At 33.4% G+C, this 13,395-nt stretch overlaps 1 long non-coding RNA gene across 1 annotated transcript; it reads left to right on the top strand.

Annotated features, from left to right (window-relative positions):
- Window positions 1–5,857: 5,857 nt before the first annotated feature.
- LOC128230275 (uncharacterized) lies at window positions 5,858–7,522 on the top strand. Its single transcript, XR_008260193.1, has 3 exons — window positions 5,858–5,940; window positions 6,585–6,655; window positions 7,309–7,522. It is a non-coding gene; the product is annotated as an uncharacterized LOC128230275 (long non-coding RNA).
- The last annotated feature ends 5,873 nt before the right edge of the window (window positions 7,523–13,395 follow it).

Below are 13,395 nucleotides of genomic sequence, written 5' to 3' on the forward strand. Positions count from 1 at the left end.
TTCTAGAAGGAAATGTACCGGAGTATGATAAGCTATCTGATTGGAGTGTTTTAACTTCTATCAAATCACATGATTTGATTAAAAGCTAGAAACCGTTTCCTTATCTTAGATAAAAGGCAAAATTAAGTACAAGTTTTTGAATGGGATATTTATATATATATATTCTATTTAAAGATAGTTCTCGAAATTGATTGTCTGCGGGGTTTTTCCCCATTAAAAATTGGTCTGTCATTTCAGTTCCTTAATGCTTTCAAATTGATATTTAATACTTCTTCAGACCTTATGAACTTGTTTCAGAGAATGGAGTGATTCAAGGCAAAGAAGAGGATTTTATTTGCAGGTTGAAATTGACTTTTGACTTACAAGAAGCTAGATGCAACAGCACAATGTGCATGTACACTATAGTGATCGCTCGTAACAGTAAACTGTGTGTTGATAAAGTAGACACTAAGTTTATTTTTCTGCTGCGTAGTCCTTATTTTGTCGGAATTATATATAAATGCAACGCATTATATTCCGATCAAATTTCTTCATTTTTTCTGACAAAAACTTGCTATAATCCTAATAAAAAGATCGGTTTACGTATTTTTAGAATAGTATGTATATGATGTCCATTGTTTGAAAAGGGCTCCCTAATGATGTTATGTTGCGGCCAGGTTTAGTGATTGATTAAAAAATTATCTGTAAGACTTCAGTTGACGCCCATTATTACCATTTCCAAACGCTTCGCTCACACTGTTTTATTACCTTTTATCTATGAATGGAAATACCTCATACTGCAGTTTAGTGCCCATAGCTCTTGTTTACAGATATTATTAATACAACTTCGAAACTTTACATAAAAAACAATAAATAAAATCTCAGGTAAACGAAATGTTCACTGTTTAGGAAGCACCTTTCGTCCGTTCAAGTTTTTTAAACTTAAAATACCTTATGTAGCAACTTCTTTTTATGATCTGCACTTTGTATTCAAATGAAGCTTCAGAATAGGGAAGTAATATTTTTTTGTCTGAAAATGAGCAATTTATCAACAGTATTCAAGTTGCGCGATATTTCTTCCAGCGGGGGATTATCGATTTTTACTCCTAAACAAAAGAGTGAAATATTGCATAAAACAATCGTTTAAACAGGGCAACATGTTCAAGATTATAGAAATTGATATTATTATGTCGGTCGGGAACGTTTTAAAGATTTTTTGCAATCTCTAAAGTGGGCGAAATATTGGTAAAGTGAAATGCCATTTCAGTGGGTTTTAATATTTATTTTGCCAGCGAATAAGTTCATTATACGTTCTTAATCAAATATCGTGAGTCATATTATACAGATTGTCAGATCAGATGTTTGATTTTTTCCCTGTATAATTTCATTCGAAAATATTGATATTTTTCGCGACTTATTAAAATAAAAACATCCCACTTCCAGGCGAAAAAGGTGTTCATTCCTTATCTAAAAGGGGTCCATTTCCAGGCAAAAATGGTCGATTACTGGGCGAAAAGGTGTCCCTCAAAAGTATTCTCATATTAATATAAAATGATATATCGTACTGGGCAATGGACCCTGGCGTATTATTTTTTTAAATTGCTTTAAATTCTGTAGATTTGACACAGTGGTTATGAACGTGTTTTTATATTTCTAGCCGAATAATGGGGTAGCTTTCTATTGAAGCAGTGTGCATATGTTTGTTAAATCGTCGAAATGAGTTGGGAATCGAGCGTTTGTCCGATCATAAATATTGACTCAGGTAACTAAGGCCTGATTTAATCTTGATTTGTTATACAATTACTTTTTAAACAATTTACCGGAAAATAAACCACCGGAAAAGTTTTACCAAGGGTAAACTTGTTTAAACAATTGGCTGCTAAAAGGTAACACTGGTAAAATGATTTATGGAAACAACCTACTGAACGCTGATGACTTAGTTTGAATTTAATACTGAATTCAATTAGTTAGAACTTAATACTGGATCTGGCTTAAAGAAAGCACGGACGTTATAAAAGCAATATAAGGTTCTGGCTCCTTGAAGTAAGTCTATGGTTTTGGATTTGATATGGCAGTATTATTATTCCAAATTACGTTCAAACTAATAATACAAAACTTGAGCTTTAAATAATGTTCACATCAAAGAGTCTGTTTATAGTTTTATAAGTGGTAAAAACGGCAACCACCCTTGTAAGAATTGTACACGTGCGGTCAATACATCCGGAGTAATCACCAATATGAATTAAGCAGACGAATTCAAATTTTCAGTTAATACAGTTTTCCTTCAAACCAAAAGCATGCCCACACAACTGTTTGTCGAATCTATAGGTGACGAAGAAGAAAGACCAGGCATTTCCATCATTCTACAATAGTTCAAGTACTAGATCGAGATGTAAATGTGTTCAACGAATGATTTAAGAGCGTTCAAGAGATAGTGATCAATCTGATGAAATGGTTAAGTTTCCTTTTCAGAACACCGGAAGTTTACTCGGAAGTGTTCTGACATCATCGTTAACTGGTTAGCATGTAATTACCTGCTCCGTTTGGGTCGCTCAAAGACCAGCAGTTCAGGTACGCGTGTTAAAATCAATGGTATTGACAGGGTGTGTGTATTAATGATGGATCTAACATGTTCCGCGCAGGGGAGCAGAATATTACAATTGATGGGTATGGCATGTCACTGATTTAGTTTTTAATAATATTTCTTTACAGTAAAATGTTGTACCGAGAATTATATAATTATAAATGCAAACTAGTCCAACCATTGAGTGCAATGTATAACATGTGTCATTAAATATTCAATTGCTGGTTCGTTGGGTCGTTGTATGATCTCAGTGCATTATGCTTTCAGGTGCGAGAGAAGAAAATAAATACTTTATGTTGCATTTGTTTGGTGTACAAAGATGAGTTATAAATCATATTTAATTGAGGAATCTCTTTTCTGAGATTTGTTGAAATTCTGTTCTCATTTAAAGAGTTAAAATTTTATTTTTTAAGTATTTTGACAATATGACATGTTTTTGTCACAATATACCTATTTTCCATTTGCATATACCTTTTTATATAATTGATATATTGAAAAATATTAACTAAATTGCAATTATATTTCTAAAAATCGAAACAATCACCACAAAGCTACAAAACATGGTAAAGGCGATATTGTCAAACATTTTATCGTCCGAAACTGTAGCACTTAAGCGTTTCAATGCAGCTGATTTTTGAATTATTGTTTTAAATGCTTGCTTAATTAATATTGTAAATTGAAAAGATAACAACACATTTTTGGGGTCTGTCAAACGTTTTGTTAATCTCCTACGCAGTGTTCTCACTGGACGAACAGACCAGATCTCTTAAACTACGAACAAAAATAGCTGGATTTGGGCTGAAAGCTGCACTTTCACAGATTTACCGTTTTTGCAACTTTTTTAGTCTTGAAATTAGCAAATGTTTGCGTACCTATCTTCAAACCAGTGATGAAAGACTGTTAACAAACATCAATTTTGAATGATAAACCTTTAACTACTTATTAAATAATACATTTATGGAAAATATTAAATACTGATAACAAGAGTGTAACCGTGTATTTAATAGTTAAAAATGCATAAATATTAAATGATTGGTGAATGCTAAAAGTTTTACTGTGGTCTACTATAGTCTCATAAGGATGAAATACTTTGTTTATTGTTCATTTTCTTTTTCAAATGAAACTTGGTACCCTTCATAAGAACCATTGTTTTCGACATTTATTCATCCTTTTTGGAATATTAAAACAATATTATTATTTTTGGTAAATCTTATTTGGGAGTAAGAGTGCATCTTTAATGAAAATGCAAAATAGTAATTCATATCAATCATAGCAAAACCATTATCCTAACGCTTAACCATATTTAAAATAAAGTATAATTATTTAATATTGAATTTGTATTGGTGCTTGTAAACATTGTTTTGTACAGTGGGAGGCTCACTTACGAGTAAAGTAAATTCGAGAAACATTTTAATATATGCGATAGAAAACATAATTGTATATGCAGTTACTTATAAATGTTTGTTTTTTTAAATACTGACTGTACCAATACCATTATGTTTACTATGTATAACAACAAAGAGTGTTCACCTATTCAGTCTGATAATAACATCTGCCATTTTATCCTGTTTGTTCATTTTGAGATGCCATTAAGAATATAGTTTAATATCATGCTTTGGCTCAATTTCAAAAATAAGACTTGATATGAATTTCGTCACCTAATTAGTTGCATATTTGATTGACTGGTGTTCTGTTTCAATTTCCAGTTTTAATTTGTAATTTGTCTGTAATGTCTTGTTCTAAACTTTATGAGCTCATACAGCAAAATATTTCGGGCTAACGTGAAGATACTCTATATATCCGAATGATATTTTAAAAGATTTATCAATTTGAACTTTGATTTAAATTTGTGATAACCATTTTGTTTAAAACATAATTCTTAACTTAAGCTTTACTTAAATCGTATGAATATTATGGCCAATATGCTTTTAACTAAAACTTAATTACTTACATCCAAAATATTTTATTTACTGAATTGTGTATTTGATGGTAAAAAGTAACTTTCAAGCGATTGTTAGGGTAAGATTCCAAAGTGACCGGGCTGCAATTGCGTGGTATTCAATATTACCCTTAATTGGATCTAAGATTGATGTAGCAAATCGGACTGTGTGGTATAAAACACCAATATATACAAGTAACAAATTGATTGAAGTATGGCAATAGGATTGACTAAGTTTGGTATTGAATAACAACCTTGTTTTAACGAGGATAAAATTTTCACGCAGTTGAATAACTTTCGAGAATTCGCTATTAATTTCAGGGCTTAATGAAAAAAATACTCGGAACTATTTTACGTCAAATTGTTTTGCTCATGCTTGTGATCTTTCATTTTGATGAGGGTATTAATCCAGGATTGGATTTTCATTGTCTTGTTTTGTCGCACTGCTATAATCACTTTTGTAACAACTAACCATCTGCATTTCAATAATGTATCTAATTAACTAGATAAACAGCTTTTTATATCTATTATCATTCACAATTTTATTATACATGAACATTCACCATATTTCTTCCGCTATTCTTGAATTGTTATTGATATTGGCTACCTTGTAACGATGATCACATGCACGAAAATTGTGTTTACTTGTATATATTTGTTTGACGAAATGCTTTGTTGCATAGGTCGAAATAAACTTCTGTTCTGTTCTGTTCTGTTCTATAACGAACATATATATTGAGTGATAAACCTTTAACTACTAGTAAAATGATGTATTTATTGTTCTTTATTGATAAATAGTTTATCGCTATATTGAGGTTTACAGAACAAATTCTGATTATATAAATTGTCGCAGCGAGCGGCTATACAGTTGAAATATAACCAAAAGTGTAAAAATATCTGGTAACTACACACATGTAGTGCCAATTACGCTTCATTTGCTCTTTAATGTTGTTGTTTTTTACACTTCAGGCACAGATAAGTCATTTCGCAGAATTGCGGAGACCTATAAACCCTATATGGCCACGTATATTTTCCTAGCCATTTCAATACAGTTCTTAGTTGATTGTAATCCGCCCCTCCCCTCCCGACCTTAGTGACACGTATGTGTGTATTCTAAAAAAATGTTACCATACTGTTTGGTTTTTAAAGGTTATTATCATTACTGTCATTATTGTTTGCTCTTGAGGACCCCGGGGTACATAATCTAAGTAACAGGTATACAGCAAAAATCGGTCGAAATGCGTCGTACTAAAGGGCAGGTAAAGGGGGAACTCTCGTTAAAAGTTATAGTAGGATCACCATTGTCGGGATCCCCAGGCCCTTTTGTGGGTCGTAAGAAAATAGTCCATCATGGCCGACCAAGAAGATGTTCAAACAACCAAGAGATATGTTAGTCCAAAGACAGAATGAGGAGCGAACTTTTACCACTTATTTGTGTGTAAGTGTTAGTTTTATACTTATTGTATTTTAATAAAATATATAAATAGTTTTAAAAGAGCCCTAATGAGAAACTAATTGGAAATGTCATTAATTCTTAGTGGGTGGGGTAAAGTCTTATTTCATTTGACAGATTCTAATATAGTAAATAACAATTTTGAAGCTCCAGTGATCAGTGGCAAAAATTAAGAAAACAAATACTCTATTTGATTCTTTTTTAATAACAAATAAGTCTGAATCTGACTTTACTTAGATCGATAATAGGTTAGACTTTCTTTCTCAGTGTATTTATCTCATACATTTCATATCATTAACTTGAATTTTTTATAATTAAAATTTACATTCTTTTAACCAAGGATGTATGGTTTATATGTCCGTGAGTGTTGGTATCGAACAACTTAATGTAATGGCACAATTGAATGCCTCGGCCCTGTTCACTTATATAGTTCTCTAAATAAATTAGATCTTCATTCTAGTGGTTTAACAAAATGAGTTTGAACGCATAAACCAGCACACATATCTTTCAAGACTAAATTATATGATATCCATCAGTGGTGGTGATGCAGAAACATTGAAAAATGCTAACATTTTTACTGTGCCAATGAAATGCAGACATTTAAATTTTAATCTTATTGTCTTTTTCAGAGAAGAGTATGGTACCAGGGGTGCAGCTGACTCTGATTCCCGGCTTGTTCTAATGAAAAAAGGCATATGAGGTAATGGTTGTGCTATTTTCAAAATTCAGACAATAATTTAACAGTCAAGTATCCTATTGGTTTAAGCCCAAAAGTACCTGCATGTTTGTACAATTAATCAACAAGGATTGACAGTATCAAAATATGAATTTAAACATGATAACAATTTCATTTCATATTTTTCAATTTACCAGTAGTCCAGAGCTAAATGCTGCTCTCTCACAGATTGACAGTTCAACTTGGTCATTCTTTAAAAGCCCAAAGGAGTAATTAAATTAAATTTACACATATAATTAATTATATGGCTTAAAGCAATAGCAAAAAAATATTTTCCAAACAATTGAAATCTGTTCTATTATGTGTGACCTTATATGACTAGATAGAAGGAATTTTTACCAAATTTTCAAACTTGTATATGAAAGACTGTGATCTGATATTATGTCAGCAGTCTAATATCACTGGTTTCCATACATTTGCACAATAATTGCCAATTGGCTCGTTTAAAGACAAAAATAAAAAAGGTTTCAGAACAGTAAAACTGTGAGGATGCAGCTTTAAATTAGTGTGGGACTTAATGTTGTGTGAATAATTTTCTGTTGTTGTACAGGCTTTTAAAATAATTGATCTGAAAATATAATTCCTATTATTGTTGTATTTTCTGTTTTCTATTTCAGGCACTGGAATCCGAATGTAATCAAAAATGCCATTGTATGAGGATTGACCTGCAATGCATGGAAATCATCTAACACAACTGCAACGCCTACCTTGGAAAAATGAGTGCAAGATGGAAACAAAGCGTTCAGTGGAACATCTTGTCATCTCAAATATTTGATGACTTACATACTGATGTGAAGTTGAAGATAAAAGTCATGTGTTGGTCCGTAATTATTAAATAAATCCGAACATATATTTTAAAAGGGTTATATGGTAAAGGATTTATCTACACTTAAAGTGGTTTTCCTATACTATGGAGGGAAGATAACTACAAAAACAGAAACAGATGGCATCGGCAGACCAAATAAAGGAGAACTATGTTGTTCAGTTCAATTTTTAAGACTTCAGAAAATCCGTTAATAGGGCACATCCTTGCAAATGCCATATTGTAAACTGGGCTCTTTAAAATGTGAAAAGGTGAAAGTGGTCTAGAGAATAAGCCTCAAATTCAAGGTTGTGAGTTCAAGACCTCCAAGATACTTTCTCTTGACCTCAGGTAAAGGATGTCCATACTTGTTTCTACTTAGGCAACAGACTTAAGAGTGATTCTGTAACCTTCCAGCTTGCATAGCAATCTGATAAGGCACAAAATAAGATACTAGCTGACTTGCAAACAGTTTTTCCATTTGTGTTGATTTATTTTTCAGTCTGTTGGAATGTTTATTAGAAGTGATGCGCATTGCTTACTGCAACCAATATTTATTTTCTTTATTAAGTTAAATTTAACGAACACATAACATGACTTGTGATTTTACAGATGCATGTTTATTTCGTTGATTGTATGAGTTTATTTCTCAAATGATGTAATAAAAGTTATTCCGAATGACTGTCCTTTTTTGTTTGAAGAAAATGTGTTGAGGCTTTGGCATAGCATAGTGTCATCATCATCATCATTGTTGTTTGCAAATAAAACATTCAAAACAATGTATTAAAAACCAAACCATCAAGCCAAGTACTAAAAGAGGCACAAGGATATTGCTAAAGAGACTGGTAATACATTTAGACAAATAAAATGCAAAGAAAGACCTATAACTCTGACACATGGTAATGCTTTAGTCCTCTCATTGTGTGTGTATGGTTAAAGTGGAGACATACAGTATTTTTTGTAATGAAGGCTTAACTTTGTATGGCAACTTAAAGCCATATATGGGGATTAAACGCCAGAAAGATTGTGAAGTCTCCCAAAAGACTCAATGCACTTAAAAGGGCTTGGCACAGAAATGAAAGTAAAAATGGGAGCAAAACCTAATTTATCATTAATTTTACATTGGATTGCATACAGATGGCTCTGTTATTACTTGACTAATATTAAAAATAAAATTAAGAGACATGTTGATCCAAACTGTAATTATTCTTGTTTGCATTTTGTGGAGTTGGACATCAAAGAGTCATTTGGTGAAGAGTGATCTAAAGGCTAATTATTCAAAATAGATTAAGTAAAAAACTCTGGTATACATTGCTGAAAAGCCTAGTAACCTGGCTAAATATTTGTTTAAGGCTTTTATTTACAAAAAAAAATAAATCAGTTGAGTATCTTATCAGTTACTCTTTTGGTGTTGTTGTTTTTAATAAAAAATGACAATTTACTCAAAGAAATTGAGACTAATAATTATAGATTAAGACAAATATAATGTGTAAGGAAACTTCTAATGAGTGGGTTTTATCCACTGCCTAGGAGGTAAAGTGAAGCATGATCTGCCTTGAACAAATACTATTTGAAGACAAGTTCTGTCAACTTAGTGCACTAGTCAATTGTAACCCCCCCCCCCCAGGTCCAGGGGAATACTGGGGTTAACCCGGGGAAATGGGCCGTGTTTTTACCTATCAGGTGGCCCTGCAGTGCTGGGTAAATGCGGTGGTTTTGTCTTCGCTTAAAATATAGAGGGGAATGGGCCTTACCTAGAGTACCTGGGGTGTGGGGGCATTTGGCAGGGATTTTGCCATTGGATCGTCCGCGCAGGGTGGGGATTTTAGCCGGGGTTGGCTGTACTGAAAGTCAAAGTCCCCACTTTTCCCCAGACCTGGAGGGGGGGGGGCGTGGTTACAATTGTCTGGTGCATATCCACATGAACGTTGTATGGTACTGGTACTCTAACAATTGAGCTTACTGCGTGGATAGTCACAGCCCCACCCCAACCACACAGAACTGTTTACAAAAAAAAAATCTGCAGCCCAAACCCAATAATGCTGAAGTAAAGGCATGCATAGATTTCAGCTGGTAAAGCTGACTGGGTACCAAGCTCACATCCATCCTACCACAACCCACAAAACTCTGCACAATGCAATCAATGATTTTACAGAATAGTAATGTTGTTTTAATAGGGTTATCGTATGGCTGTTGAGAAAATGCTGGTATTTAGTCAATGCATGCATTTAATCCGATGTAATGATTCATGCATGCCATGAACCGTATGATCATTTCAATTACTGTCAAGTACAGTTTCTGTGTGCTCATGATTTTTCTAGAGGAAACAGAGTGCTTCGTGTATAAGGAAACATCTAAATATTCATAAAACGAACATTGTTTGAGGTTACAATAAATATTTTTTCTTAAACAAGCACATTTAATTTAACACAATCCATTTCCTTGTTGTTACAATGGGCCTTCTTTACGCGGATTGAAAACGGTGTTAATCGCCGGTAGCCGCATCGCACTTTCGTATATCCTTACTACTATTTACGAGGTCTATCTCGAAGCTTGCCGGAGATGGCCGAGTTGTTACGATTGGGGGAACTTTATGAATTCATATTTTAATAATGCAGATTATTTAAAACGGCATTTTTTTCTCGGAAATAAAACTAAAGGTGACTGAAAATAAAATCTTAAAATGACAATGCCATAGACACTAGAGAACAGAACAAGTCTGAGACTCTTGACAAAGATTTGGCATCATATGGTTAATTTAGACTCATTGCCACAAGGGTCAGGAAAACAACCGAGAGAGAGAGAGAGAGGGAGGGAGGGAGAGAGAGAGAGAGAGAGAGAGAGAGAGAGAGAGAGAGAGAGAGAGAATTATTATCGTCCTTGCTTTGGTATTGTTTTTGAAAACCAAAGCAGACAAAAGAATGAACTGCAAAGTAACTGCTGTTTTGTCTTGCATCGACATTGGTAAGTCATTTTATTCAGTAAAAAGTGTTCCAAAAATGCTGTCAGTGTTTACTTTAAATCTTGTCAATCCTGATATGATACCCATCAGCATGAATTTACAAATTATTGATTTTGAGTGTTTTTTGGAAACCTTAGCAGACGACAGCATGAACTGCAAAGTACTTGCTGGTTTGTCTTGCGTCGGCATTGGTAGGTCATTTTAAACAAACAGAAAAAAATATTTCCGAAATTATTGCCTGTGTATCATTCAAAAAGTTAAAAGACATGACGCGATGCATCCTATGTTGTTTTAGACAATTTCCACTATTTCCGTTTGGTCTATTTTGTAGACTAAAATTTAAATAGTACTAAAATAGTACTAAAATACGTTGAATTGAACAAAATATTCAGTTGTGCAATCTATTGAATATTTTTTTTCTATTGAAACATTGTCAGTCATTGAGAAAGAGGGGCTGCAAACTTTTTCAATTGATTTAAGTGGTATTGGATTGTCATTATGGTAACCAAACCTATGTTTGCCTTAAAGTGACATTCTTATTCAAAATCAATACATACACATGTATAACAGACATCAATTTTGAGTGATAAACTACTTACTAATTAATGCATTTACGGAAAATATTAAATACCGATAACAAGATAGTAACCGTGTATTTAATAGCAGAAAGCGCAAAAATATTAAATGATTGGTGAATGCTAAACGATTTACTATGGTCTACTATAGTCTCTTAAGGTAGAAATACCGTGTTTTATGCTCATTTCTTTCAAATTAAACTCATTATCCTTCATAAGAACCATTGTTTTCGACATTTATTCATCATTTTTGAAATATTAAAAAAATATTATTAATTGTGGTGAATCTTATCTGTGAGTAAAAGTGCATCTTTAAAGCATCCCATTTATCATAACAAAATACATCCGACCATAAGACCGAAATGTAAGTGATATACAATTAATCATTTTTAAAAAGTTGTAAGCGCCTGATATATATATATATATATATATATATATATATATATATATATATATATATATATATATATATATATATATATATATATATATATATATATATATATATATATATACTATTCATGAACATCGGCAACGGTGAGTAGTGCAAGTTGTGTTCGTTAGTTTGGCATATTATTCAGACAGAAAGAAATCCAGGTGCTTTATCGTACGCCGGTATATAGCAATGCCATATGGTATCCACGTATAACGTCCCATAAGACGATTAGTATTTTAGCGGCGATTCGGGGGGGGGGGGATCAAACCTGAGACCCCTGGGTTGAAATACAAGTTGTTACCACAAGACAACGGCTTATTCATACAACGTATCTTATAAACATTGATGCGCTACAAATGACGGCATGTGACTCGAAATGCGCTTGAATCATACAAATACCACAGAAAGAGAAATTATCTTTGCTAGAAGGCAATAATAGCTCTATTGCATGGTTAAATTCCGTTAATCTAGAAAGTCAACAACCATAACAGATTGGTATTTTTTATGATTAATTAATTAATGATTACGTGCGCGCAATAAAAATCAATCTGTTAAAAGGGTTTGAGAGTGTCGCCCCCATGAAATACTGTCATTTTAAGCACAAATAATGCGTTGCCGCGCATAGAAGCATATCGTCATAAAATAGAAACAACCATCCACGTTTACAGTATACATTGGACATTTATCTTTTGGTAATAACTCATTAAAATTTCATTTTCTTTAGCCGATATTTAAAAAAAAAGAAAAATAAAGGTTTATTTCTTGTGTTGCCTATGGGTCTACAAAGATCCGACCGGACTCCCTTGGTCATGTCAGTATATAAGAATTTAAGTATCTTCCATGGCCGAGAGTGTAAGATAGGTTCATCCTGACCAGAGCGTAGGTTGTTTTTTGGGAACGAGGTTTACCGAGTTTCCGCAAAACACCCTGCGCGGGGGATGGGATGAACCTATCTTATACGTGAGGCTATGGTAGATATTTTTTCTCCCACCTCAGTAAAACAAAATTAAGTAAAAATGTATTTTTTGCCTTTTATGCGTAGTGAAAATAAATGCGTATGGATATGTGTTAATTCGTGGTTGTGATGGATGTGCGCACATTGATTCAGAATATGTTAATAATTAAATCGGTCTTTAAATAGTTCTGAGGAGAGTGAAGCATTATTTCTTGAAATGTGCGTGAAAACGTTTTTATTGTGACATTTAAAGTGAGAAATAATTAATCAGCATAATAAATATTACCACAAGACAAGGTTTCTATGATGCTACAGACGACAGTCTTAACAAGGGAGGTAATAACAATGCGATAACCATGAAAAAGGAGTTCCATACGGATACCGGTTTCATCTTTGCCCGTGGGCAAGATAAGAATTTTTAGCATGGTTAAATTATTGGATCTACGTATCTGAGGTGGGAGAACAATGTTTCTGGACGCCGAAGAAATGTTACTGGTGGTTCTGCAAGCCCCGTCACCGGCTCAGAATGTTTTAGCCTTAACGGAGAAAATCCGAATACGTTGCCGTCAGGGAGAGGGGGTGGGGTTGTGATGACATTGGCGTCGTCGCTATCAATAACGACATATTTCCCGGTCCTGTGGGTAAATAAAATGAAACAATCTTATACAACAGACAGGGGCGTAGCTTGACGAAAATATATGTGTAGGCCTCGTTTTAGGGGGCCCGGGGACATGCTCCCCACCCCCGAAAATTTTGCTTAGCTAGGTGATTGTAGGTGCGTTTTGGCGTATATTTCGTTGTTGTAAAAACATTAAAGAGAGCAACAAAATTATAATGCTTTACCTTAAATTATTTTTGTACGGATTTTAGCTAAAGAAGACAGGACATGGAAGTAAAACATTGTACATTTTATTAATTAAATTTCACTCAATATTAATGCATTTTGTTGCCAAAATCAAAAGTAATCATATGTG

The sequence above is a fragment of the Mya arenaria genome, chromosome 4, assembly GCF_026914265.1.
Source record: "Mya arenaria isolate MELC-2E11 chromosome 4, ASM2691426v1".
Lineage (NCBI taxonomy): Eukaryota > Metazoa > Mollusca > Bivalvia > Myida > Myidae > Mya > Mya arenaria.